Here is a 25,582-nt window from a genome sequence, read left to right as displayed (position 1 = left end):
GTTGACTGTTTAGAACAAAGATGAAGGTCAATACTCAAAGGTTAAAAATTAGAAGACTGTGTATTATTACACCAGTTCAAATCAATTTGTTTAAGCAAGCTGTTGACAGCAAAAATAGGATATAAATAAAAGTAAATATATTGACTCAAATACCATTTTTAGGCAAAATTAAATGACATAAAAAAGCAGGCAAGATGAGGAATCTGAAATAGATCAAAAACTGCTTCAGCCAGCAAACACCAAGTCTTTGCCAAATAGAAAAACAGATCAGTGAAAGTCAATACTTTCTTAGAATTCAAGGTCATTTTCAAAACATCCAAAAAAAGAAGACAACGGCAATTAGTAATAGCATTACTTCATTTAAAAAAAAGGAAAAAAGGAAACTGAGGAGAAAATGATCAGGAAGAGACTTAACATGAAATCAAGATAAGCCAGATCATCCTGAGAGTATCTATAGATGAAACTTCTGCTGACACTTCTGTAGTGATGTTTTCATTAGCAATGAAAACAGAAATATCTCTATTACCCAATGTACTAGGTCAAAAACATCAACCCTTAGGAAGTTGATGCTTGGAAGAGTGGTTGGACTCCATCAATCACTCAACAAAGAAATCTTTCCTTGAAGAAACAATTTTTTAAATTACAAATTGATTCTCAGGCTGTTTCAAAGGGAATATATCAATAGAATGGAAAAATCACGAATGATGAGACCTTTACCAAACCACAGAGGAATACAGCATCTCCTACACAAACCCTACGACTACCAATCCATCTGCTTACCCTTCTCACCTCTATAAAAGCTTTATTTTTTTTTTAAGAGAATGTCCTTTTCAGGCACCAAGGGCATCTTTGATGGGGGTACAGGGGGAGCGGGAGAAAGAAAAGGAAATATGCAAAAAATGGGAAATAGAAAACATTTTTTCCTTTTTGTTTCTACAACAGACTTCATCTTTATGGTTGCACAACTGCCTGAGAGAAATAGAGAATATAAAATCCTACTTTGTCTAAAACACTTAAAATGCACTTTTAAAGGCTCGTCTCGCACAAGGTCTACCCTATGCATACTAAAATAACACTAGCCTCCTTGACAAATGTGACTATAGATCTAATTCTGTTCAATATTGATATCAAATAAAGTGCAAAACTGGCAGTCATATATTCACCTTAGTTGTCTTCTGGTATCAGGGAAGATAACCTGTAAAGAATTTAAACAAAAGATAGATTCCTTTTTGTTGAGAGGTTCTTCAAATGTAGATATAGAAAATATTGAATACTGAAAATATTATAGATACAGAAAAGTTACATGAAACCTCAAAACACTATGTAGGGGCAGCTAGGTGGTTCAGTAGATTGAGACCCAGGCTTAGAGGAAGGAGCTCCTGGGTTTGAATCTAAATTTAGACTCTTCTTAGCTATGTGACCTGGGTAAGCCATTTAGCGCTCAGTGCCTAGCCCTTATTAGAAGTTAATTATTTTTAAAAAAAAAATAACTCTATGCAAAACTTTCTCAGTGGAAAACTTAGAAATGCCCATGAGACTGGCCTAACCATCTATATTAAAAATAAATAAATAAATCAACAAACACCAAAGTGTTAATATAGATATATAGATAGATAAAAACACACATCCCCAAATTATGACCTGCAGATAGTCAGTCCATGAACTTTATCATGAGTCATCCTATGAAACATTAAGTTATAGAGAAGATTCTTTCCATAGTTGTTTCCAACAAGTTAGCTGCTGTCTTGCTCATTCAATTCTCAAATCCTATAATTTTGTGATTTATTAGAGACAAGTGCTAAAGAAGGGCAATATGTTAAGACTAGAGGTAATCAGGAAGGGGTAATGAGACTTTATTTTTTTTAATCTGTATATTGTTTTTGATGATCTCATGAACATGTGAAAGACTAATATTCTTCAAGTTATACTCTATGGTTGTGAGTAATGGAAAAGTATAAACTTAGGAAGAATTAAAATTATTAATAACCAAAAAACCAAAGGAAAAATAGGTGCTTTTTTAATAATTTATTTCTCAATTGATTCTCCCAACAACTCTACAAGATAGGTGTTATTATTATTCACTTTACAGTTGAAGACACTGAGGAAACAGAGGACAAGTGACTTACTCAGGGTCATATAGCTTGTAATTTCCTGAGAAAGAATTTGAACTCAGTCATTCCTACCTGTAGGCCTAGCACTCTGTGCACTATGGCACTACCTAGCTGCCTTAATTAAAGATATATTTGGTCTAAAGAGGATGGGTCAAGGGTTAGTCATATGATGGCAAAAATACTTAACAGTATAAACAGCTTGGGTGTTACACTAGCTCTCAGATATCAGAAGAACCAGCGGAATGATGAACCTTCCCACTTCATTTTGTTGGATAGATACTCTCTGCAAAAGTTAAAGACATTTGACCAAATTTATCTGTTATCAGTCAGGGCTTCTATTTGGGGTGGTGAGTAAAAATGTGCTAGTGAGCACTGACAGGCATGAGAAAAAATATCCTCAATAAAATATTTGTAAATGCATTTAAGGAGGAAAAAGCACATAGGGAGCACAAATAAAGTAATTTTGTTTCAACTTTATTCAACTTTATTATTTAAATATATATATATTTTAAACTGGATAAACATATATATGTATATATATTTGAATTTTACAATTTTTATGTAATTTTATTCCCTGTTCTTTGTATCCCAAAATGTTTGTGCTTCTAAGTTCATAATTTTTAAAAGACAATTTATAAGAGGTAAGGAAAAATGAAGAAGACAACCAAGCCAGATTAGAAGGTGCAGATGGGTTTCAGTTTGTACCAGTTTAAGCAAATACTCACATAGTTCAAAATTCCAAAGTAAAATAGCCACCAAGAAAACCAATTAGCTAAAAGAATTAAGATAAAATATTACTGCTCACTACCATCAAAATCTGCTGGGACTCTTAGGACTGATATCAGACAATCTGCTTTCGCTCTTCATCTTTTTTATCTTAAGGTGTATTGGTATTTGGAATATGATACACATTTATTGCTTAATAGAATAGAACTGAACCAAATATTATTTTCCTGCTTTTGCTTAAAGTAAGTAACCTGATCCTTATATGTCTCCAAAGCATGTAACCTATTTGCTAAATCTAGTCTCTCTTCCACATCTCTCTCCAGAAACAGAGATTACATTTCTGTCAACTTAGTCAAACTCTATGGATTTTTAAAATTATCTTAATTACAATTAACTTTTAAAATATTCATTTTAATTGTTTTTATGAAGTTGTTACCATCACACCTTTGAGCATCATTATTTTTATCATTTTATTTTTACATTATCTTATATTTATATTTTATTTAGAGTCATTATAGGATTATACTAGTTTCAACGTTCTCTATGGACATTTCTAGTTAGCAGGGCTGGAGTATGTATGTGTGTGTGACTGAATATCTGAATTAATTTGGACATATTTCAAAACCTGCAAAGTATCTTTATCTGTGGATTTAAGTCAACCTTTCCTTTTCCCTAAAAAGCTTGGTACATGTCTATAATATTAAGCTAGAATAAGACTCTTGACTCTCCCAATGACATCTATCAATTTATGAGTTTAGGATATCCCAGGAATGGTTTAAAAGATGATTTTAATTCCCCCAACACAACTGCATAACCAGAAAAGTAATGGAGAATATAAATGAGTTCTTTGGTTGGGAAAGTTTAACAAAATATCCAAAGCTTGAAGCCCTTCCAAAGAGCCAATTAATCAAAAAACTTAAAGCATCAACCTAAGATGTGTCTGCCATGCTTAACTCATTATTAATAGGGAAAATCTAAGAAGTTATGGCCTTAACAGCACTTACAAAACCCATAACCAAGATTGTGTCTAAATAATATTGAAAGGTCAATTATATCAAAGACAATCAGATTCTTTTTGCTTCTATTCATCACAGATGACACAAGTAGGCATGGTAGCTAGTTTCTCTTTTTCAGTCCCAAACATAAATACAGCTTGAGCATACTTTATGAATTAGATGCCTGAATTATAGAGTATAAATAAATGTTTTGTTTTCCCATTGATTTCTATGCTATTTTTAGAGATGCACAACCAAGGTCAGGAGACAGGGAGGAGGAGGAATGACCACTAGCAATTAAATAAATCACGTGAAAGAATCGAACATTACCTTTAAAGAGTATTAGCAATAACAACTCAAATCATGTATATGTTTACCTTTTCGAAATAACTTCAACAAGTCAAATGGATCATGAATGTTTAGCAGCCACATTGGCTAGCCTACTCTTGAAGACACTGAGCAGGACTTAGCACAGATAGAGATAGTTCTCTCACTTTATGTAAATTTTATTATGCAAATTTGACTTTATGTAATTAATTCTGAAAAACATCTGCATTCCCCAACACCACCTATGTTCATTTTACCATGCAGTACTGGGCTCTTTCTCCACTTTTGCCCCTTGGCTCAGTGCTCCATTACTTCCCACCTCCCTAACCCCAACAGCGACAAAATACCCTCCACGTGAAAGCAGAAGAATGGATACACAGATAGACTATGTGACACTGAACTGGAGGCTTGGCTTGAGACTTCCAGTGCCGAGAGGAGACCAGAAAGACAGGTTCAAATCTTCCTTTTGGCATGACTAAGTACAGAGCCTTGGGCAAGTCATAGATCTGTAGTTCATCTCTACCAACCCACTTATTGTGCAAATAAAGAAAAACTGAGGCCCAGAGAGCATAAGATGGTTTTACCCAATGATGCACGGATTATTGTTGTTCAGTTGTAATCAACTCTTCATGACTCCATGGATCCATAGCATGCCAATTTTGTCCATGGGATTTTCTTGTTTTCTTTGTAAGGATATTAGAGTAGTTTTCCATTTCCTCCTTCTCCAGTGAATTCAGGTTAAGTTAATTAAGCCCAGGGTAACACAGCTAGTAAGTATCTTAGTCTGTTTTTGAACTCATGTCTTTCTGATTCCAGGTCCAGTGCTGAGCTATCCAGCTATTTCCTTTAAGTGGCAGAAGTGAGATCCAAATTTAAGTCTCATGACTTTAAGTTCAGTGTACTTTCCACTGTAATATGAAACAAATTAACTTTCCTTAACCTCCATTTCCTCATTTGCAAAATGAGAATGATGATATGTATAATAGCAACCTAACAGAATTGCTGTGAAGCTAAAATAAGATACCATATATAAAATCCTTGGCAAACTTCTAAGTCCTACATATCAGTTATTATTGCTGCTACTTTATTTTCTAAAGAGAATACCAATTATAGCTATTCCATAGTACTCTATACTATTTCATTTAACTACACCAAGGACTATACTGTCTTAAAAAAAAAAACCTACTCAAAACATAACATTATATTTAGAAAATTCTTAATTACATAATAGTTCCAAACCTTGGTAGGGTCAGTTGACCCCAAACTGAGCCTCTGAGGTCCTCTCTACAGGACAAAATTACTTTAGCTTTTCTTAAGTCAGGTGTAGGAGCCATCATGGCTATTCTTATATACTTCCATGGGAGAAAGGCCAGAATGCTGCTTTAAATAGGAACTGTCAGCTGCAGCAGAAGCTCATCTCTACATTATATGGCAAGGCTATCTCTACAGCCACTCTGGGATGCAAGGGTACCTTTCCTCCTTCCTCTTAGGGGCTATGGAGGCCAACAGCAGCTGTAAATGCCACTATGTAATAGAGAGGAATCACTAGGGAATCTTGCATAGAGCACAAGGTAATCCAAATACACCACTGGGAACCACTGCTCCAATTGATTAAATGCTAAAAAAGGGTTGACCTGAAAATGTTATAGAGGGTATCTAAAGCAATCGCTTTGTTCAAACAAGTGTGCCTCTCATACAGTTGATGGAAGAAAAATCTATGCCCTTCTCACCCTTTCACACTGCCCCTTCCCCTCAATGAAACGAGTCTTGGGTATGGAAATAAATTACTGGTGTCTGGAGTCCAGGAGAACCTGGATTTAAATAACTGCTCTATTATTTACTAACTGAATAATCTTAGGCAATTTACTTGACCATCCTGGGTGTCACTTCCTCATTTCTAGGGCAGAGGGGATTCAATGATGATCCCTTCTAATGCTGTGAACCCTATAATTACTGGCAGGCTCACCTGGAACTGAGGGTTTCAATATTCTGTGCTCTCATCGATCCTTTACTATATCATTGAAGCATTCAGTATTAAACAATGAAGCAAAATGGTAATGCATACCCAGCTCAAGTGTTGTCATATGAAACTTTGGGATGACATCCTAAGTTTATGTTCCATGAATCAGTCAATGATAAGTCAGATAAGTAGATAGAGTATACTGAAGAGTATCGAATACTGAAGAGTACCGTATTAGGGGATGGTGAAACAGATACAAAAAAGGAATGATCTCTGCCTTCAAAGAGCTGATATTCTAGCAGAGAATAGGAATAATCATTTTATTAACCAGTTACTATGAGTAGAACACTGTGCTAATTTTTTTTAAATTATCATTTGGTACTTAGAACAATCTTGTAAAGTTTGTACTATTATGATCCCCTTTTTATATTTGAAGAAATGGGGATACAGAGGTAAGTCACTTCTCCAGAGTCATATGGGTCTTCTAGATGCCAGGAGTCACAAGACCTTTTAAAATGGTTTCAGAGTGCCCATGTCCACTCTTCTCTACTGCTTCAACTATCTTTCCTCGACCACTATCCTAATTCAATCAGAGGGTGCTATAAATTGCAACTTAATTCAATCAGAGGATGGGGAAATTTATAACTTAATTCAGGGAGTAAATTATAATTTCAAACTTAATATCAAAAATCACCCTTTATAAAAAATCCAAAATTAATCTTGAGATAGGTACATGCTAGTGTTAAATTTTCACAGTTACATGTGAGGAAATAGGCCAGTTTGGTTAGTCTATAGAATACATAAGCAGGAACAATGAATCATAAATCTGGAAAGGTAGGCTGGAACTAGTTATAAAAAATTTCAGATATCAAACAAAGGAAATGTATTTGATCCTAAAGGTAACAAAGAACTACAGAAGCTTTTAAGTCAGGGAGGAATAGGTTCAGATTTGCGTTTTATAAATATTAATTTGGCAGTTTTATGGAAGGTGAATTGGAAAGGGGAGGGAGTTGAGGTAAAGAGATCTATTAGAAATATACTACAACAGACTAGGTAAGAGATTATAGGAGTCTGAGTAAACATGGTGTCAACATAAATGAAAAAATGGGGATGGAGAAAAGAGACACTGTGACAGAAGACTCATTGAGATTTAACAACTGAGTATGTATGTAGAGTGAGAGATTGAGTTGATGTTGACTTCAGTGTTGATAACATGAGTGATCAAGATGATGGTATTGCCTCAACAGAAATAAAACATTTCAAGCAGGAGTGTTTGCCAGATGAGGTAACATATATTTTGTTGCATATATTTTGAGATAGTTTGGGGATATCTAGTTGGAAATGTCCAATAGGTCATTAATGATGAGTGATTGAAGCTCAGGAGAGAAAGTAGGAATAGATATATACATCTAAAAGTCATCTAAATTAGAGCCCTTAGAAGCTGATGAGATCATCAAGATAGAATGTTGAGAGAGGAGAGAAAAAAGGTCTGAGGAAGTCTTGAAGACTATCCAAAGCTGGGGAGTCGGTCGTGGATGATGACAACAAAAAAGACTGAAAAAGGAGTCACATTGGTAGGAAGAGAATTAATAGAGAGCTATGACAAAAATACATAAAGAAGATAATATCCAAAGAGAGAGTGGTCATAAATGCCAAACACCATAGCAAAGTCAAAAAGAATGAGGACTCAGAGAAAGGTATGGAATTTGGTGATTAAAAGATCATCAGTAAGAGAGTAAATTCTGATGATGATGAAAGGGGTTAAGAAGAGAGTGAAAAAAAGAGAGGCAGTGAGTGAAGAAATTTTTTTCAAGGGTTTAAACTGTAAAAAGAAAGAGAAAGAATGATGGCTTGATGGGATTGTATAATCAAGTAAGAGTGTTTAAGGATGAGAGAAACTGGCCATATGCTTACAGTCAGAAGAGAAAGGGTCAGTGGAAAAGGAAAGATTAAAGATTTGAGAAAATGTATATGCTATCATATAACTATATACTTTTTTGAGGGCAGGGTTTGTATTGTTTCTCATTTCCCATTCGTAGTACATGGCAAATGTTCATCACCAAAGGGCTGAGCATTAGTTCATTTTTTAATCCATCATAGTTCCTCACACTGTGCCTTGAACATAGTAGGAGCCTCAGAAAGACTTGTTGAATGAATGGTGAATGAATAAATATTAGGGCTATTTTTCTCTTTTCCATGAGACCTGATGTAAATGGAAATAACAAGATGAGCTTCTTAACACAATTCCACAAAGCTAGGTTTCCAGATCATTTACTTTGTGTCTTTCACATAAAAGACTCTTAAAAATACTTGGCAAATTAGATTGTAAAACATTTCAGCAGCTACTACATACTTGCACCTAGCAGGTATCAAATCAACATTGAATCTGTCTTCTCTGTCACCCCTCCTTTGACACAAGGTCTGAGGTTCCCTGAGATCTCCACACTAACCCTGAGCTAACACATCACAAAGAAGTGGCTCATCTTGAGCAGTTCAACCACAGCCTGTCTATCTTTGAGATTATGTTAGAGATTGCTTCATTATTTTTGAAAACTTGACAGGAAATGACACAAGGACACGTGCTTTTCTTAACCCATGGAAACAATCTGAAATTCCTGATCTTAGCATATTTTATGAATTCTGTAAAGGCAGCATGTTCCAAAAACACTAAGATATCATTTTTATAGCTAGTACTCCATGTTCTAATCTGAATATGGATATGGCTGGACTCTGGTAGAAGGCTAGATCATTGTTATTGTGACAGATTTCTTCTGTACCAGGCTCTTGTGTGGATCAGTAAAACTGGCTCTTGTAACTAGATTCATTTCCCTGGTAAAGACTCCGACAGAGAGCTAGTGCCTACCAGGGAAAGGATAGCTTTTTACACTAAAGTACCAGAGGAATGGTCCTTTATCTAATATGCCAGCTCCTTCTTTGGGGATAGAAAAGACAAATGCACAATCCCTTAAAACAGACAACAAAAAGCTTTAACAGAAATGACAATGTAAATTCAAACTAGCCACTACATTCAGCCAAACAACTGTGAGGCTATCAGACAATATGAGGTTCCCAAAGCAGTTAGGTGAGGAATAAATGGATATAATTCTCTCTCCCACCATTTTATTGGTTAATAGAAATTACGACTTTTCTCATCCCCTCCTCAAAATATAACTAAGATGTAGTTTGAAAATATTCCTCATAATTTTCACTGTCCTTTTTTTTTTTCCTCAGCCAAAGTAGCATGGGAAAAGCAGCTCTAATTTGGCTTATTCACAAAAAGGCAGAAAAGCTGTAATGAATCCTTAGGATTTCTCCTTCCATGCATTAATTATAAAAGCAGTAATAGGTCCTCTCAAGTTATGCTTTCCCTTACATGAATAATGACCACAAGTCCAGTTAGAGCACACTTCCAAATCAATCAACCAACTAGCATTCATTACACACTCTGTGTAAGGCACTGTGAAACTCTAGGGATACAAAGAAAGCGTGTGTGGGAGGAACGTCTGCTCTCACAGAACTCATAGTCTAATGGGGAGACAAAAAAGCAAACAACTATACAAATAGGATAGAGGCAGGATAAACTGGAAAAAATCAACAGAGGGAAGGCTCTCATAAGGGAGACTGGGAAAAGCTTCATGAAGAAGATGAGATTTTTGCTATGATCTGAAGGAAGCCAAGAAATCTAAGATGCAGAGATGTGAAGGGAGAAAAGTCTCCGCATGAGAGAGACAGAGAAAATACCCAAAGAAAGGAGATGAAGCATCACATGCAAGGAATAACAAGGCCAGTGTCACTAGAACTCAGACTACAGAGAGGAGAGTAATGTGTAAGAAAACTGGAAAGGTAGGAAGGGGCCTGGTTATGAAAAGGTTTAAAAAGTACAAGATTTTATATTTGATCTTTTTGGCTGAATGGAGTAGGGTGACAAGGTCAAACTCATACCATTATTATTGTTCAGTCATTTTTCAGTTATGTCAGACTCTTCATGACTCAAATAAGGTTAAGTTACTTGCCCAAGGTCTCACAGCTACTACGTGTCTGAGGTAGATTTTAACTTAGAAAGATAAATTCTCCAACTCCAGACCCAGCGCTTTATCTATTTTGCCACCTAGCTTCCTTAAATAAATTGGATTGGAGAGAAATGTGAGGCAAGGTGACCAATTAGAAGGTCATGGAGATAGTCCAGGAATGCGATGATAAAGTCTTGAACTAGGATGGTGGTAGTATAGGGGAGAGATATGGGAATATAGAAGAAATGTTACAAATAGAGAAATGACACAACTTGGCAACTGATTGAAAGTGGGGAATGACATTGAGAAGTCAAGGATAATACCTGGTTGCAAGCCTATGCTACTGGGAGAATGGTGGTACCCTTGGCAATAAAAGGAATAGAAAGAAGGGAGTACTAGGGAAGAAATAATGAGTTCTGTTGTAGACATACTGTCTACAGGACATCTAGTTCAAGATGTTTGAAAGGCAATTGAAAAGTCAAAATGGAGGATGGGAGAAAAGTCTGTAAAATAGGAGAAGTAGTAGTACTAGTACTAATAAATAATAGTATATAAGAGTAGAGGATAGTAGGAGAGAAGGAGAAAGAGTAGCTACTATTCATATTATTCTATTCAGACTATTATGTGCCCAGCACTATACTAAATCCTTTACAAATATGATCTTACCAGATACTCACAATTTTCCAACAAAGTAAGAGCTGTGATGACCTCCAGTTTATCAACAAATAGACAAAAATATTTTAACCCTTAACACTCTGCATAACTTTGTTACAAATTACAATCCCCCCCCCCCAGGAGAAGAGTAGCTGAATATGCTTTCTTTTCAAATAAAGGTAATAATTTATAGTTGAGGAAACTGAGGCAAATAGATTAAGTGACTTGCCCAAGATTCTACCATTTATGAGTAAAGGATGTGAACTAAAACTTTTCTGACTCCAGTCCTCTATTCACTCTCAATTAAAGAAAAGCGACTATGGAGAAGAGGAAGAGACTATAAGGTTACAAAAGGTGAAGATAGCATGTAGATATAGATATAAAGGAAAGTTATTAAAAATACAAATGATAGTCTAGAAGTAAACAACAAGAATGAGAAACATGGAATACAAGGATAACATAGAACAAAGAACATGGGAGAGATAAAGAATCATATGGCTGGGCAGATGTAAAGGAAGAAGAATAGACTTACTTTGGTGCAGAGGATAATATGGAGTCATAGGAGGTTTGTGAAATGAGAAGGATGTCTTCATTATTTTTGTCAAATGGCTAAAAATATGTGCAATAGGGATACTCTAAAGTCTTTGTTCAGGAAGCTTCAATTGTTTTGTCCAAGAAAGCAATCCTCAATATTGGGGTTTGGCTCTATGGAGATGGTAAAGGAAATAAAAATCTAAAAGACATAGAAGTTGCAGAAGCGGAATTCATTGACATATTGGATGAGGGAGGAGGAAAGGGCAGCACAGAGTCAAAGGTGACCCTAATGTTTTATGCCTGGGGAAAGTCATGATGGCTGTATTTGAGTTGTCAAGACAACAAGCCTAAATGGCAGCTAGAGCCACTACAAGTCCCTATCTGGGAATCTTTCTTTCTAAGCTCTTGATTATATTGTGCTATACATATCTTTTTACATTTAAAAATACAGTATGGTGCTCTGCAACATATTGTATGTTTATCACTGAAATGACTCATCCATAATGGTTCCAAAATGTCATAGCTTGCAATCATTCATTGTAAACACCAAATTTTCTGGCATTGTTAACTGAGACAAACATCTGTGACACCAAATCTAAAACAATTCATAATAAAGATAAACAAAAATATTTTAACCTTTAGTACTCCACATAACTTTGTTAAACATTAAAACAATTTTTTCCCCTGGGAGAGGAGTGGCTGAATAGTTTCCCTTTTCAAACAAAAGGTAATAATTACAAATACTTTAAAATGTATATTTCTTTAATGTGTTAATTTTTAAAGCATTTAAAATTACTAACAAACATGGAAAGTAAGCATCCGTAAATGATGTTCACTGCACCTAGGATGCATCCCAAATTTGCATGCATATTAAAAGTAAACATCTAGAATAGCACATTAATGTTTCAAATTTATATATACAGAAGACAGTAAATTCCAGCATGAAAGTTATTTCAGAAAATATTAACTCCTCCATATTCCATGCAACTGTCACACGCTCTACTAAACAGGTGCCAGGCTATGTTTCTACATGCTGATGGTTTAGTAAATTCAAAGTATAATCCATCCCCTTTCCAAAATGATTTTTTAAAACAAAATAGAGGACTTCTTAGACAGCCCATACACAGTTATAAAAGCAACTCCTTCTTCTATAAGGCCTTTCACTCTCTTTATCTCCTGCTAAATCATTTGGGAGGGAAATAATTCCTGAGGTTAAATTCTGTAACCATTAACACAACAGAAAGAATTCATTGTGTCACCATCATCTCATCTCTAAGAAGCTTTGTTCAGAATACAGTTGACCATGTTTTTTTTTCTTTTTCTTTGTTAGCCATAAGAAATGTAAATAACAGACTCTGAAAGGTAAAAAATATAAATAAATAAATAATTGTTTCTTGTGTGATTCTGATCATAATGGAAAATTTAAATAGATCCCATTGCTTCATAACTTCAGATAAGATTGTTATTAGCCAGAAAATTTTCCTAAAAGAAGCTTATTCCATCATCCTCCTTCCTCGCCCACCAAAGTAGATGAGACATTTTTGGCAGAATTTTCACAATTACCTGCATGAGGCCACAGGGCTTAATGGTACTTGATCAGCTTGGTGGAGCCTAGGAAAATTCTGCTAGGCATTGAGTATCTGTGTAGACCTGCAGATGACTGGAAAAAGCAACTGTTATAATATATGCCCTCCTTCTATTCTAAGCCCTAGGGTAGGGGGGGAGCTTGTTTCTTCCTTTATTATGTCTTACTAGTACAAAGCAGGCTGTCAGTTGTCAAGAAACTGACAACTCATTCACAAATTAAATCAAACAATTGAATAGCTGTGATACCTCTCCTACCTCACTCCTTTTCTTCCTTGCTGACTTCCATATATTATTACTTCCAGCTTCCTCGCAATATTTAGCCCAGAACCATCTCTCTTCCCTCTTTCCACTAGCCGACGTGGAATATTCATCTACTCATATGGTTTCATTATTATGTATACACAGAGGATTGCACTCCTCAGACCTACATCTCCTGCCCTAACCTCTAACCTTTGCTCCAATCCTGCATTCTTGGCTGACTGTAGATATCTCCATGGGGACAGATGTCACTTAAAACAGAGCACAAGTGAAATGGAGCTTATTATTTTTCCTTGACCAACTTTAACCCTTTAATAAACTCCCCATCCAGAATATCAGTGGAAAGAGCATATAATGAGCAGTAAAAAAGATGACATTCCTTCTCCCAGGTCTATCATGTCTTAAATAAGTGACTGTATGCATGTTGTCTAACCTTTAAGACTCAGTTTCATTATCAGTAAAATGGAGATAATAATACCATCACTATCTAATTCCTAGGATTATTTTGAAGACCAATATAAGAGCAAGCATTTATTTATATAAACCATTATGTTTTATAAAACACTTTATAACATTATAACAACTTGTGAGATAGATGCTAGTAATGCCCCTATTTTATGGATGAGGAAACCAGACATTAAGTATCTTTCCCAGTGTCACACAATGTTTGAGGCTCATATCTTCCTGACTCAAAAACCCTAAACAATGTAAATAAATGTCCAAGTGCTACTTTAATTCACTAATTGTTTTTGGAATTGTTATTCTTGTTCTTATATCTAATGGAGTTCAGGTAGAAATGGTCAGAGCACAAATTGTTATCTTACTATAGTAAGTGTCTATAACCATAACTATAAAAGGGTCACAATGTGATCTCATCTTTTGTAAGCTCTCTTTCAAAGCATGTCAAGGACAATGGCAGTAGAAAATATAATGAAGGAGAGGATATATTTCCATATAGTTTGGTTCTGTCTATTGTAAAGTGTAACAAAAAAAGACATAATTATATCCCAAATGCAGAAAAGATAGCTTAAGAGTGAAAGGATCTTTTTATAACATTTGAAAATATTCATCTAAAATGAAGATATAGTACAAACACATTGGAAACTTTACCAATAATAAGGCACAAAGCAAGAAAGTCCACTATCTATGTAGATATTATTTGGATTAAGATTACAAATTATAAATACAGCAATAAGACAAGAAAAATAAAGGAACACAGCAATATAAGACAAATTTATTTCAGAAACTATAATGGTGTACTTAGAAAACCCTGAAAAGTCAACAAAAAAATTTTCATTAAAGTAGCAAGATAAAATATAGACATAAAAATCTGAAATTTGTTTCTCACTAGCAAAAATTTATGTGGAAGATAGATAAATAAAAATAGGTTTGAAAAAACACATTAAATATCTAGGAATTAATTTACTAAGACACAGGAAAAAATAATGACTATAAAAAATTCTTACAGATTTAAGAGTGAAATAATTAGATAATCAATATTCATGTCTGAATAATTCAATATAATAAAAATGCCAATGACATTCTCTGTACTTGTATTCCAATTTATTATTAGACTCATCAAATTGACAAGATGATATAAAATTATACAAAATTATTATGAATATTATAAGGAAAAAATGTAAGAAATATCAAAGGAAATTACAAAGAATTAATGAATTTTTAAATTCTATCAAGCATTATATTTTTTTAAATCCTTAACACCTTCTGTCTTAGAATCACTACTAAGTATTGATTCTAAGGCAGAAGAGGGGTAAGAAATAGGCCAGATTTAAACCCAGGCTTTCCCAACTTCAAGTCCAGCTCTCTATTCACTGAGCTACCAAGCTACCCTACCAGATTTTTAGAAAGAAAAAAAAAGTAAATTCAATTCGATAAGCAGGACCTAGAAAAAAAAGTATAGAAATGCAGTTCTAATAAAACTAAAAATAAAAGTATTTCAGAAAGAACTTTTTATTTTAAAATAACCACTTGGATAACTAAGTTGAAAATTGGCAGAAAAAAATTTATGCCAGCATTTGACACCATATACAAAAATTAATTACAAGCTTGAGAACAATTTTGTTCCCAACACACATGACCAAAAAAATTATTCATATGAAAACACTAAGGAGTTAGTTTCACAACTGAGAATATGGGGAAATTTAATAAATAGATGTAGCAATTATTTTTAAACACATTGATCATATAAAATGGAAGTCATTTCCCATAAACAAAAACAATATAGTTAGAATAACAGGAAAAATACATCCTACGGAAAATATAACTCAGATAAAAGTCTAATATTGAACATCTTTAGGAACCTGACCAATCTTTAGAACTAAGAGTTATTTCCTCTTAAGCAAGTGGTCAAAGGATATAAAGTTTTCATAATGAGAGATGCAAATTATCAAGAACCACATGAAAAGCTGTTCAAAATCACTAAAATCAGAAAAGTGCACATTAAAGCAACTCTAGTATATTATCTCATGCCTATCAAATTTGTAAAGATAGTAAAAGATGGGAAAATTTAATTTGAAAGGATTATGGGAAAATGGACATGAAAATTCATGGATGGTGAAACAATGAAATCTCAAACCACCCTGGAAAGCAATTTAGAATTATGTAAGAAAACTTATTAAACTATCTATACCCTTTGATCTAGTGATGCCACTACTAGATTCTTTATAACTCAGGCAAGGATTAGTGCCATCAAGACCCCAAAGGACAAACATTCATTCATGATGGCACCATTTGTAAGAGCAAAATGTAGGAAGCAAAGTATATGCATCAAAAGTCGATGTTTTAAACAAACTGAGTCAGATGAATATAATGGAAGGATGAGAGAAAATCAGCAAGCAAGAAAGCCTTTATTAGATACTCACTAAGTTCCAGGTACTGTGCTAAACTCTTTACAAACATTATTTCATTTAATCCTCACAACCTTTGGAGGTAAGGGCTATTATTATCCTTATTTTGGAGATGAGGAAATTGAGGCACATGGAAATTAAGTAATTTGCCCACAGTCTCAAAAATAGTGTTTAAAGTTCAATTTGAATGCACATCTATGTCCAGGCCTTTATCCAGTCTATAACCAAGTTGACTCTAGATGTTATTATGTTATAAGGAATGGCAAACAAAGAGCCACAAAAAACAATTTCAGAGAAATGTAGGAAGACTTGTCTTGAGACAGAGTGTAAAAGTACAGGACCAAAAATATGGTCACAAAAATGTAAAATAAAAACAACCCACCAAGCATTAAAATTAACATAACTCCAGATACAATGGACAATTTGCCATACAATCCAAATCAAAGTGTACATTTTTTCCTTTCCAGTAACAACTAAAAAATACAAAAGTGGAAAAAAGAACTTATGATCACACATGTTCACTCTGTTGTTTTGCTCAATTATTTTGAGGCAATGTTCTTTGTGTGTAGTGTGGTGTGGTGTGGTGTGATGTGTGTGTGTATATATATATATATATATATACATGAATACTGTAGTGGCAGGGCTTAGGGGCATATGCTTATTGGGTCAAAGCAGGCACATTGAAATCAAAGACCTAGGATTTCATTGGTGAGTCAATTCATAATTTAGCAAATAAATGTTAGAAAGTTAGTAGAGATTTGATCAGATTAAATGACTTATCCCAGAGTTTATAAATGGCAGAGGCAGGATTCCAACTCGGGCTTCTTTACTTCAAGTCCATCATTCTTTCCACTATCCCATGCTAACTCATCAAAATAAAAAGTATTGATCAAACTTGAAAATACCATACAATAGAAGGAGAGAAAAGGCAATGAGCTACTTCTGCCCCTTTTTCTTAGGGCTTCACATGGGCTTTCAGTCATTTGTAGCTTAGGCCACCCACATTTTTGAGCTCATGCCAGAAATATTCAGACATGCAAGGTGATAAGGACAAGGATACAGGAGCACTTACTCAGTTCTGTATTACCTCCATCAGGCTACGTCACACTGTAGTTACCTGCCTCAGCTCTCTGTGCACACATACTAACACACACATGCACACATGCATACCCTACAAACAAGTACTACAAGAAGCTAAATCTACTCCTTCTGTGGTTTTACTCAGGACAAAACTTCTTAAGCAAATAGTATGTAAATATGTGCCTTATTTGGAAGCAACATACAGATTTGCTTAGATACAATTACCATTTTTTGTTCTTATACACAATACATATATTCTTATGGATGCATTCTGAAAAACTGATTCATAAAATCTTTAATAACTATTAAGCCGGGGACAAATAATAGTCTGTATCTCTTGGAAAATGAGGAACCATCATTCACACTTTACAAATCTGAAATTGTAATCAGTAATGCCAGCAAAGAAGAATGTTAATATTTATCAATCATCAGTAGAGACAATGTACTTTTTAAAAAAATTGGAACTTTGAAGATCTCCTCCATTAATCTTTCACTAAAACAAGCTGGGAATATTTTCCAGGATGTTGAGAGGCTTAACATCATCAAAACTTGTCAGAAGCCTTATCCAAATTATTTAGTGCACACCATAGGCAGATTTATTCTGAAACCTCTCAAAAGATGAAAGTAAGAAAGGAGGCTAAGGTGTTTGAAGAACAAAAGGCAAAATGAAGCACAAATACCTCAGACTGAAAGGATAAAACCCCTAAGAGGTTTTTAAGAATATATCAGAGACCTGGAAAAAAATCAGCCAGTCCATTAACAGAGTAGCAAATTAAGGAGCCATTGTTTCAAATCTAAGCATTATCAAGTATAGGTCTATTCCCTTAGCTGAACAAAATTCTTCTAAGCAAGCAAGTATTCAGTGTTTTTTGTTTCTTTCTAGCTATTTCTTAAGAGACTCGGGATATACATCTTTTGATACCTTTTTCAAATAGATTATTGCTAACTCTCAGTTAACCATGCTACTGAAGAGGATAAAACTAGACAATAAAATCAAAGTCCCTGATAATTTCAAAATGTTATATCATCTCTCCCCCTCTCTCTCTCCTTTCTCTCTATCTCTCTTTATCTCTCTCCCGCTATCTCTTTCTCACACACATACACACAATATTTTACTTAATTAACAACTAACAAAGTGAACTACTGAATTAAATAAACTCTTATCTTACCCTTCCTTACAATAACCAGAACTTCACAAATTGTGGATTAGCCCTCAAGTTTAAAAAAAAAGTATTATGACATTAAAAACAACCAGATCTGTCCTGTTCCCAATTTCATGTTACCTGAGAGACTACTTGTTTTCAACCCCAGGAAATATAAGAGTAAAGAAGTCAGAATGAACCAAGCCTCCACTTCTCTTCATCATGACACAGACAAAAAGAACCTTCACCAACAGCATTCTTCTCTTGGCTACCAATACCCCAATTTTCCCCCATGAACACCAACTCTAATATTTTATGATAGTTGGAAACAACCTATACCCCTTCCCCATTTTCCTAGACATTTGCCAGATGAAGGAAGATAAAGGAATAATACCATATTAAAAGAATTCTGTGGTATTCAACCATGTACCAACCAATCCAATGTACACATGCCAATTCTCCTGGAATCTTGATTCAATTAATAATGTCTGAATGGTTGGTCATTAAATGCCATGAGAAATGAAAAGGACGTAGAAGTCACATTACTTGTCTTTGAAGGGATTTCATATTTTATTTGCTACACAAGATATATGCACACAAAATGGTTAAAAATAATTATAAGACAGCCTATGACTAAGGACTAAAATGAACTGTTAGGGCATTCAATGCAATAGGAAGTTGGGAGAAAGATACTACTATGTCTAGAAAGACCGTGTGAAGAATGTAGAATTTCAATTAGGACTTAAAAGATGGGTATGTTTGAGTATGAGGGGGAAAGTATATTCTAGAAAAGGGAAATGTGATTAAAGATGAAAGAGATCATTCAAAGTCCACAAGACAGTAAGAACTGCTGGGATGTGCTGCCAAATTTGTCTTGGGGGAAGAGATGTAAAAAGTGGATGCTTTGTTGTTCAGTTGTTTCAGTTATGTCCCACTCTTCTGGATCCCATTTGGGTTGGTTTTTTTTTTTGCTTTTTTTTTTTTTGACAAAGATACAGGAGTGGTTTGCTATTTCTTTCTCCAGCTCATTTTATAGATGAGGAAACTTAATTACTTGCTCAGAATCACATAGCTAGTAAATGCCTGATGTTGGATTTGAACACAGGAAGAGGAGTCTTCCTGACTCTAGGTATAGAATTCTATCCACTGAACCACCTGGCTCTCCAAAAGTAGATATAGCTAAACATAAAGTGAGACTGAAGGCCTTGAATGTCATTCAGAAGAGGTGAGATATCATTTATTTGGCAATTGGGAGACAATGAAGTTTTCAGAAGAGGTAGCCAAAAGATTAAAGTGGGCATTTTGGGAAAATTGATCTAATGTGAGATAAAAACAAATGGTAGAGGCCAGGGAAGGTAAGATAGTCAGGACTCTATTGCAAGATAATGAGAGTCAAGCCAAGAGTGGTGGCAACATACTGGAAAAGAATAGATATTTTGAAAGAAGAACCAATGAAATTTTTTTGGTCTGACTATATTTTTATGAAATTCTTGCCATAACATTGTTTTTTTGGATTTAATCTTTTCATTACTTGCAAAAGTGCAAAAAAATTTCTAACTTAGCTAGGTGGCACAGTAGACAGAGTGTCAGGCCTGAAGTCAGGAATTCTCATCTTCCTGATCTCAAATCTAGACTCAGACACTTACTAGTTCTATGATCTGGGCAAGTCACTTAACTCCATTGGCCTTGGTTCCAAGATCTCTTTGGCCAAGAAAATTCCAAATGGGGCAGGAGAGTAAAGCGTGACTAAAACAATGAAGGGAACAACAAAACTGAGCTTCTAGTAAAATAACAATTAAAGGGTTTTAGTTTTTAAATCAATAGTAGGCAGTAAAGTGGATAGGGAGCCAGACTTAAGAGTCTAGGAAGACCTAAGTTTAAATCCTGCCTCAAAAATTTTAAATATAAGACCTTAGGCAGATCATATTACCTTATTGTTGTTATTTGTAAAATGAAGATAATAATAGAATCTACCTCTCAGGAGTGTGAGTTTGCTGTTAGCAACTCACAATTTATATAGCAAAGTGCTATATAAATGCTAGTTATTGCCATTATTATTTCTTCCGTTCAGTTTTACTTATTTTACATGTTCTAACACTTTATTCAAAAAGGAACAAAATTAAATGGAGGGAATGAAGTCTATTAAGTCCAACATTAAATAGAATTTAATTTAATTAATTCTATCCCAATATCCCCAAATATGCTAATAATTCAATCAAAATCTCCTTTCAATTCTTCATATTTACCCCCTTTCAAATTCTAAAGTAAAAGTAACAATATTATGGCCCTTCAAATATAATGGCAACTAAGTTTCACAAATATATCTCCCATTTCCCTCTACTGTCTCCATCTCCATCACCTTGAGGAACTTCTACTGAATCAAGTATTCTATCTATCTTCTTGCATAAAGAACCAAAGAGTCTTAACACAAAATGCAAAGAACACCTTTTTTCCCTATCATGTCACATGCCAAAGTCAGATGTCATCTGTCATCTGTCATTCACTATCCACTTGTGCCATGTTTGTCTTAAGGCTTTCTCTCATTCACATCATCCCTTAAACCTGCATACTTAAGCTTGTTTGACTTATTTTTCTGACTGATCCTCACTGCTACATTCATCCCTGCCTTCTCTTCTTAGCCTGTCTTGTACCATCACTTCTACTTACTCCCCACCAAAAACTGGGATTCCAAATAGGAAATGAAAGAAGGGAGAAAACATTTCACCTGGGTCCAAGAAGATTCCATGGAGAAATGACATTGGAACTGGGCCCAGACTGTGATGTGGCAGAGAATATTTCAAGCAGAGACTAACAGAAAGCAAAGGCAGAGACAGGAAATCACAAGGCACATTTGGGAGAGAGTGAGTGAAGTTCAGTTTGGCTGAAATGTAGTATTATATGGAATTAGTGAGAGAGAATAAACTAAAGAGGTAGATTGTGAACAAAATTTGGAAAGCCATGAACTCTAAGCTAAGGGCTTCAGAATGTTCAGTAAGAGATGAGAGAAGGCAGAGATCTTTTGCATAATAAAGATAAAAATAGCAACAATAAGCATACATTTATGTAGAGCTTTACAAACCTCAAAGCATTTTACTTATTATCTAATCTGGCACTTAAAGAAATTCCTGTGAGACCAATTTTTGTTTGGACGGCTTGGGGACCCAACCTCAAAAGCTTCAGTAAGAAAAGTTTTCTATCAATATGGGTTGGAATATCTTATGAAATTTAGAAGGTCCCGAGAGAGTGGGACTGTCTCTGTGCATCGACTTTTCCACTTAAATCTCGTTCATGCACAAGTATCTTTGTGCACACTCATCTATCCTATAGAGTTGTCTGAAGGCCTGAGAGGTTTAGAATTTTTTTTTTAAACCCTTACCTTCTGTCTTGGAGTCAATACTGTGTATTGGCTCCAAGGCAGAAGAGTGGTAAGGGCTAGGCAATGGGGGTCAAGTGACTTGCCCAGGGTCACACAGCTGGGAAGTGGCTGAAGCCAGATTTGAACCTAGGACCTCCCGTCTCTAGGACTGGTTCTCAATCCACTGTGCTACCAGAGGTTTAGAAATTTACCTGGGACAGCAAAGCACATATATGTGAGAAATGGGCCTTCAATACAACTATTTCTGATTTTGTAGAAAGCTTTTTATACCATGTTGACTCATACAAGGTTGGAAATGAAAGTATTATTATCTCCATTTTTCACTCATGAGGAAACTGAGGTTTAGAAGAGCTGCAAAGATTTTGAAGAGTCAGAATTAAAATATAAGTCTTCTGACTTCAAGTAAAATGTTGTCTCCATTGTCCACTGAACCTCAGTCAAGTGATAGGAGCCAGGTTATGCTTTAAGAAAGAGTACTCTGAAGGGCAGCTACATGGTTCAGTAGATAGAATGCCAGGTCTAGAGCCAAAAAGCCCTGGGTTCAAATCTGGCATCATCAACTTCCCTATCTGTATGACGCCAAATGTCTAGCCCTTACTGCTCTTCTAAGTTGGGACAAATATCTATATTGATGGGCAAGTCACTTGACCCTGTTTGCCTCAGTTTCCTCAGTAAAGTGAGGTAGAGAAGAATGGTAAATGACTTCAGCATCTTTGCTAAGAAAACCCCAACTGGGGTCATGACATGACTGAAATGGCTGAACAACAAAGTGAGAGCTAAAATTATTTTGTAGAATGCCCATATTAAGGGGGTGGAAGAAGAGGAAATAATGAGAAAAAGATACTAAAAAGGTACAATTGGAAAGGCGGGGGGAGGGGGGGATCTAGGAGAGTCAATTAACTTATCAGAAAACCTTTATTGAATGCTGACCATGTAAGTACACTATTTTCTCTTTACTAGTAGTCATGTGCCACTGTCACCAAATTAAAACTATCTAAAAAGAAGGGCTTATTAGGTTTTTATTCCAAAGGATGTTTCTATAATTAAAATACCTTTGCAACACTACAATGTTCCTTTAATGTAATAGTTCTAAAACAAATCACACCAAGTTAAATAGGTGACACTGATAAAAAGGGCAAGGAAATGGTTTTCTTTAGTTTTTCTTCAGAACTTTAGGAAAAAGATACTGATAGTGCTTCCTTGGCAAACAAGTTCCTGCATTTTAATAAGGGTGGCTGGAGGAATTGAGGTTAGTAAAAAAATGGAAAATGTAGAATAAAGGTAGATAAGAGATAAGTAAATTATAAATCAGTCTTTACTGTTAGGACACTCAAGGTCATGCTTCTGGGTTGTCATTTATTGACGGGGGGGGCAGTTAGTAGAAATAGTAGATATCAATAAAAACATGAAATATTGTCCTTCTTTTGAACTGAACTCTTAAAACGGGAAATTAAGCAAAATATGAAATATATGAGACTATTCTAGTATATTCAAGAAGACAAATGAGAAAAATTTAGAATACATTAAAAGGAATTTAAGGTCAATTTTGTCAAACAGCCTTATGAAAAATAATGGTTCATATAATTGCTGATCCACACTTGGGATTCTTAAGCTGGGATCCACAGCCCCCTGATATAATAAGTCTGTGGCTAGATTTTAGGGGAAATGTCTTTTTTTCATATCTTTTTATAGCAAAAGGGAGTTCATGATGCAGGACAAGTTAAGACTTAGGATTGACTATTTACAATTCATTTATCAAAAAATCAACTGGATTGTTCTATTGCCATTTTGATTTAGACTTTATGATGATGACAGGGAGAGGAAAGGTTAATCAGACATATTTTGTTCAAGCTCTCTAATATGTCTCTGATAGACTTGGCATGGTAAATTATACATACAATTTTCCCTGATAGATGAAATAGAAAATACTAATGAAATGGGAATAAAAGGCAAGATAGCCAAATGGTTAAAGTTAAAAGCTGACATAGCATTTGGTTCCACAATGCCATTCACATGGTTGGTGTTCAATAAATACTTCTTCACTGATTGACTAAACAATTTATTTAGGGCTAGTTAAGTGTAATAAAAATACTAGACGAGTTTTTTTAGAAATGATTCAGATTTTTATTAGTGTTTTGAAGAAATAAGTTCCTTAAAGTTAAGGATTATGTCTAGTAACTAATGCAGTGTGTTTTATATATAAGTATAAATATATATTTTTTATATATACTTAATAAATACTAGGTGACCCAATTTTAGAGCACTGGACTTTGAAACAGGAACACATGAGTTCAAATTCAGCTTCATATATTTACTAACTGATTGATTCTGGGCAAGCCACTTAACATGTGTCTGCCTCAGTTTATTCAATTATAAATTGGGGGTGATAATTGTATCTACATGCCAAGGTTGTTGTGAAGATCAAATGAAGATCAAAAAATAAAGTATTTTACAATCCTTAAAGCACCATATACATGCTAGTTATTATTGTTAAATATTGTTAAAATTCCATATGTTCATGTTGCTATGAACCTTTGGGAATCTAAATAGTGTTTCTAATCCTATGATCAGAGGATTTATGACCAGGTGGGAACTTAAGAGATCATCCAATCTTCTCATGCCTGGTTACTCAAATGACTTTAAAATTTCAGACTATATCTAAAGGGAGACTTTTATTAAGATGGCACCCTACCATGGCATTCAACTTTTCAAGCTTATGGTCAAGATTCAAGCTTAGGCATGCTTCTAATATAAGATATCTTAGTTTTCTAAAGGACTCATCATAATTTCCAGAGTTACCCACCTTATAGTAGTTTACACACTGAAAAAAAAAGAGATTGCTTGTCCTCTGTGAGCACTATCTTTACTCTCTGGTAAGAAAATAAATTCTTATTTGGAAATGACAATAGCCTAAGTGTTATATGCCAGAAATAATCTTTCTTCCAAATAAACATCCATAACGAGTGGATCTCTCAGGGCTTTACTATAAGACAAGTACTCCAATATTTTTATCAACTCCCAAACTCACAAGATAAATTCAAATAATTCTGTCCTAAGAAAGCTAAAAGATGGGGAAGAAGACACAGATGGAATAGATCTTTTTCAGGATTACTTTTATAGATTAAAGCTGGGAAAGAGAATGTGAAATTTAATAAGAGCAATGTGATACAGTTGGGAAGAAAGAACACCCTAGCTAGTATGATTTAAATGGTATTGAATTAGCTGGAAGGAAATCTTGATGTACTGATAGGTACAGCATTTATATTCTAGGTTCAATGTGCAGTGCCATCAGAAAAGGCTAACAAGAAAGTGGCTTAAACCCACATACAGAGGGGTAGGTTAAGTAAAACCAAGAACACTATATTTCTTTCTAGGGGACCAGTTAGCACGCATCTACAAGATGGTCTTCAGCAGGGGTTATTTTTCAAGCCTAGATAGGGTTCACTAAGGATGGTGATCCACAAGGGATAAGATACCCTTGACAAATTGTGGAAAGCAATTTGGAATTATGCTATAAAAAATGACACTGACTTGTGCATATCTTTTGATCTGGCTAGATCACAATCTTCAGCACTGCGAAGAAGAAGAAGAAGAAGAAGGAGGAGGAGGAGGAGGAGGAGGAGGAGGAGGAGGAGGAGAAGGAGAAGGAGGAGGAGGAGAAGGAGGAGGAGGAGGAGAAGGAGGAGGAGGAGAAGAAGAAGAAGAAGAAGAAGAAGAAGGAGAAGAAGAAGAAGGAGAAGAAGAAGAAGAAGAAGAAGAAGAAGAAGAAGAAGAAGAAGAAGAAGAAGAAGAAGAAGAAGAAGAAGAAGAAGAAGAAGAAGAAGAAGAAGAAGAAGAAGAAGAAGAAGAAGAAGCTAGCACTTATATATCACTTTTAAGTTTACAAAGCACTTTCCATATGTTATTTCATTTAAATCTCACAACAGCCCTCTGAAGTTGATACCATTATTATCCC

The 25,582-nt window shown here is 34.9% G+C and overlaps 1 protein-coding gene across 6 annotated transcripts in view; it reads right to left on the bottom strand.

Annotated features, from left to right (window-relative positions):
• The window catches only part of ENOX1 (ecto-NOX disulfide-thiol exchanger 1), a 577,820-nt gene that overhangs the window by 547,947 nt on the left and 4,291 nt on the right, over window positions 1–25,582 (bottom strand). For 5 of the 6 annotated variants that reach the window (XM_056807991.1, XM_056807990.1, XM_056807986.1 and 2 more), the window contains exon 2: window positions 1,164–1,195. The exons of the other annotated variant lie outside the window; for it this stretch is intronic. The gene's annotated coding sequence lies outside the window, so the exon portion shown is untranslated. The remainder of the gene's footprint in view (window positions 1–1,163; window positions 1,196–25,582) is intronic. 6 annotated transcript variants of the gene reach the window in all.

The sequence above is a fragment of the Monodelphis domestica genome, chromosome 8 (genome assembly GCF_027887165.1).
Source record: "Monodelphis domestica isolate mMonDom1 chromosome 8, mMonDom1.pri, whole genome shotgun sequence".
Classification (NCBI taxonomy): domain Eukaryota; kingdom Metazoa; phylum Chordata; class Mammalia; order Didelphimorphia; family Didelphidae; genus Monodelphis; species Monodelphis domestica.
The sequence above is the reverse complement of the archived record's forward strand: the minus strand, read 5'-3'. Positions and strand labels throughout refer to the sequence as shown.